Raw genomic sequence first — 4,860 nt, 5'->3', positions numbered from 1 at the left:
TGTTAATTTATTTTGCGTCTTTCAATTATGTATAAGATTGAAAATCATTTCATTTACTGTCAAACCTTTATATTTCTTTTCCATTTTAAGCCTTCACTTAACTTTTTTTATTCTTTTGGTATTTTTCATATTGATTAATAAAACCTCCTTACACATTGAGGGCATTAGCTTTCTGTAACATGCATTACAAATATTTTTCCTGTTTATTAACTCTCTTGTGACTTAGTTATTTAGATTTTGAAATATTAATTAGAAAATTATATAAATTTCCCACTACAAATTATATTACCAGTTACCAATGTTCTCTTTCTAGAACCTTATTTTTAATTATATTCGAGTTGTATGCAAATTGGTTGGAATAAAGAGAAAGAGAAACACATTTATTTTTAAAAAGACAAACCAGTTTTACTGGTGCTTTTTATTAAACACTCCAAAACTTTTTTTGCTGATCTCAAATGATTTCTTGACACATATTCAATTCCCATGTGCCTTATTTGCATAATTTCTAGACTTTATCATTTTCTATTTATCAAAACATATTATTTCCAGAATGTCATTTAAAAAAAAAAAGTTGGCTATTCCTTTCACAATTATTTAAATTTGTTCACACCAATTTGAATCCACAAATGGAAGCTGATTAGGTGCTGGGGAGAGTTTTTTCTGAGGGTGTTATTCCAAGCGATCTTTTGAAAATTTAACTACTATAGAAAGTTATTGATTTTTCTTTGAAGTCTTTCACTTCTTTGTAGTTTTCTCTTTATGTATAATGCAAGGGTGTGCAAAATATGTTTATGATTGTAATACAAGGAAATAATAAGATAATCAATAAATAATGATACAAGAATAAAATTGTTTTGTGTACCCACACCTGTAAACCTATTTGCCCACCCCTGTATTGTATTTGAACTGGAAGGTTGTTGCGTGGTTTACATCATTGTCATTCAGTTTTTTAATACACAATTTTTAAGATATTACTCTATATGGGCACTATTTTAAATGCTGGCCATATAGCAGTGAACAATTCATATGGATCTTCACAGTAATATTTGATGTTATGATGAAAATAACCAGGGCCAGAGGATAGAGAACAATTGAGGAGCAATTGAGAACAATTGACTGTCCGAGCGTAAATGGAGTCGCCGTGTTCCTGTTCTTCTGCACTGTCCAGGGCTGAATTGCCACATACCATGTCTTGACAGATATTTACTGAAGGAATGAATCCATCGAAGATGGCTGGAGATTCTGGCCTTGGCCCTGGGAAACACTTTAGTTTATGTTGCCTTTCAAGTTCTATTATGAGGAGCTGTTTAGACAAGTTCTATGGTAGATTTTTACTTTGAGGAGGAAAGAGATTTTCCTTCAGTTTTTATTCATTACTTATTGCAAAAGCGATTTTGCAATGACTGATTTCAACATTTCTCCCTGAGCTTCTAAACCACCCTGGTCCTGAGCAAGCCTGAGCAAGTTTCCAGAAACAGGGTTTTTCCTTCCAGCCCTACCTCCCAATCTGCCAGAGGAAGCTTTGCATAGCCACACCTGTGTGGGGAACAGAATGGAAGTGAGAAGTGAAAACTAGCCCAGAGGACCCAGATGATGTAGATTCTGAATAGTCAAAAGATTTCCTGCAGAGAGATTGCAAAAGCTCACAATGAAAAAAAAAAAAAACATGAAAAAAAAAAAAAGCTCACATTTTGATATTGTCTCTGAGGCTGGATTTGCTGTGGATTATACATGAGCCCCATCTTGTGCTTCCTCCAAAATATTTCCACTGTATAATTTCAAACACACTTATGAAACTTCCTTTTTATTGATTAGTTGAGTAACAAAATACACAGCAAAAAAAATCAGAATAGATTAAGTGATGACTGAGTCTTTGACCAGTTTCTTCTTTTTCTGTTCTTATGTATTTGCTTTAAACATTGAATGCTATTGGCGCTTTTTTTTGCTATAATTTCTTATACTTATTGATCTCTAGTAGCATTATAATCATTAATACTTGATATGAATTTTTCTCTTTGATCTGCTCTACTTGTCAATCAACAGTCTTTTAAACTCTATATTCTTTCTTTCACTCTTGACATGTGCTATTGTTCTCCACTCTGAATGCCTCCCCTGCTGTTCTCAAAAGCTGCTCAGAATCACTAAGAGGGTATATTGCAGTATCAAGTACCATGGCTTCAGGCTCTGCCACAGCTGCCCACTTTCTAAAAGCTCCCTTTATTCTTTGCAACTGCACTATCCAATTCAGACTGACAAATATCAGTTCCTTCCCCCTTACCTTTCATGTAAAAAACAAAACTAAACAAAACACAAAAACCTGAAAGTGTAATAAATCCCTCCCTCTGCAGAGTGTACATTAATACACCTTGTAATTGCCTTTCCCTGTTGGTTTTAGTTCTTTGCTCTTTATTCTTTTCTTCAGTACTCCAGCTTCCTCCGCATTATTATTCACAGCCTTGAAATCCAAGTTGCAAATGCAGAAAAACATGCCCACCCATTTAGGACAAACCCGCTCCCATAACGAGGCCAGAGTGTAGCATCTGCTTGGTACTGCTCACTAAAAGCACTCATCACTTGATTCATGAGAAAGAAGCAGGTCTTAGATTCAAGACTAATGAGCTATGAGCTTGAGAGAACATGAGGGGGTTGGGGGAAGTGCGCTGCATAGTAGTAGATTATATATATGGTATATTGTTCTACCAGGCACTGTACTTACCCACATGGAGAAATATTGAAAGACTCTGCCAACCATTGCCTCTGGGCAGCTCTCACTTGGTGTATAATTCTGTGCTGTTTCTCTACTGCTCTGTTTGCCCATTATAAATAAGAATAGCTATATTACACTGTATACAATGAACACTTGAGAAGAGTGGCCTTGGGCAGGTCGTTCAAAGCAAATGTAAAGATTACCCCATCTTGAGAGCAGAGTTTTGTGGATGATGTGCTGCTCTCCCATACTCCCGGCAGTATTGGAATAAAGGCTCATATGTGATTCAACCATCTCTACTTAATTGGCTCAAGTAGTGACAGGCAGCATGGACCCATTGATTGTCCAGTTACATATTCTGGCGACCACAAAAAGACGTAAGCAAGAGACTCCTCTGGGGGAATCAAAGACTCCATCTGGGAAATTTGTACCATCTCAAAGCTCGATGCTCTAATTCAGCGAAAGAGAGAGGAGCAGCATCGAAGAAGGGCAAGTAGTGTCCTAGCGCAAAGGAGAGCCCAGAGCATAGAGAGGAAGCAAGAGAGTGAGCCACTTATCGTTAGTAGAATTTTCCAGTGCTGCGCTTGGAATGGTGGAGTATCTGGTTCAGTCTCCTCTTGTTTTATCGAGTATTTATTCCTGTACTTCAGTCAGTAACTGCCCAAATTACTGGTGATCCATCTCTACATGGAGATGTTGGGTCGTGGCTGGGATTCTTCCTCACGTCAATTTTCAGTGCTCTTTGGTGCTCCCCCTGTTGGTGCTTAGCAAAGTTGTGAATGCCATTTGGTTCCAAGATATAGCTGACCTGGCATTTGAGGTATTAGCGAGGAAGCCTCACCCATTCCCTAGTGTTAGCAAAATCATTGCTGAAATGGTCTTCAACCTTCTGCTTCAGGCTCTTTTCTTCATCCAGGGGATGTTTGTGAGTCTCTTTCCCATCCACCTTGTTGGTCAGCTGGTTAGTCTCCTGCATATGTCCCTTCTCTACTCACTATACTGCTTTGAATATCGTTGGTTCAATAAAGGCATTTAAATGCACCAGCGACTGTCAAACATTGAGAAGAATTGGCCTTACTATTTTGGATTTGGTTTACCTCTGGCCTTCCTCACAGCAATGCAGTCCTCATACATTATCAGTGGCTGCCTCTTCTCTATCCTCTTTCCTTTATTCATTATTAGCGTCAATGAAGTAAAGACCCCTGGCAAAGCTTACCTTTTCCAGTTGCGCCTCTTCTCCTTGGTGGTTTTCTCAAGCAACAGACTCTTCCACAGGATGGTCTACCTGCAGTCTGCCCTGAGTAGCTCAACCTCTGCAGAGAAGTTCCCTTCATCACATTCATCTCCTGCCAAACTGAAGGCTGCTGCAGGCCGCTGAGTCACCTGCCATCCAGGGGGAATGAGTGGGATTGGAAGGAGGCTGTGCAGTTCTTCCCTTGTTCACCACCCCTACCAGGGAAGGCAGGACCCACTCTGCGGGGGGCCCTCTGCATGTTCCCTCTGCAGAATTGGGATTTTTGTCTCTGATGCACATAAGGCACAATCTCCCTGACACCAGTATGTGGACTTTTAACACCTGTGAGTCCGAAAGGCCCACAGGTTTTTCTGCAGCTCTTTTCTAGCATTTGCCAGGCCCCCGCGCCTGGACTGATTCGAATACTTTTTCTCCCCGTGCCATGTACCCTTCCACCTCCCCTTTCTGCCTCCCATCGCCCTTGGATGAATGGATTTTGTAATTCTAGCCATCGTATTTTGTGGACCTATTATTTTTGTTTTTCTGTGAAGCACATGCATTGGATGTGGGAGTAAAGGAGTATGTTACTACTGGCCACTCCCTTTATAGCCATTACTGTCTTGTTTCTTGTAACTCAGGTTAGATTTTGGTCTCTCTTGCTCCACTGCAAAAAGTAAGCCTGAAGAGATGGGACAGGAGGAAAGACCTCACAGCCAGATCTGCTGGGTTTTAAGGAGAGATTTTTCTTCCCCTTGAAGGGGAAAAAGCTCTTTTCACTGGTACGTTTAACGTTCCCTCAACCACAGGGAGGTAGCGGTTTTGGACAAGTGCCACTGCAACACAGAATGCTCAGGGAACCTGAACTTTTAAACTCTGCAGGTCTGAAATCTACTGTCGGCCATTGTCGGTCTGTCTGGTG

At 40.0% G+C, this 4,860-nt stretch overlaps 1 pseudogene across 1 annotated transcript; it reads left to right on the top strand.

The window, feature by feature from the left end:
- Positions 1-1,229: 1,229 nt before the first annotated feature.
- LOC307107447 (etoposide-induced protein 2.4 homolog) lies at positions 1,230-4,085 on the top strand (annotated as a pseudogene). Its single transcript has 2 exons — positions 1,230-1,323; positions 3,090-4,085. The product of its transcript is annotated as an etoposide-induced protein 2.4 homolog (transcript).
- Positions 4,086-4,860: the final 775 nt, after the last annotated feature.

Source organism: Cnephaeus nilssonii (assembly GCF_951640355.1).
Source record: "Cnephaeus nilssonii genome assembly, chromosome: 11".
Lineage (NCBI taxonomy): Eukaryota > Metazoa > Chordata > Mammalia > Chiroptera > Vespertilionidae > Cnephaeus > Cnephaeus nilssonii.
Note: the sequence above shows the minus strand (reverse complement) of the source record. Positions and strands in the feature narration are given on the sequence as shown.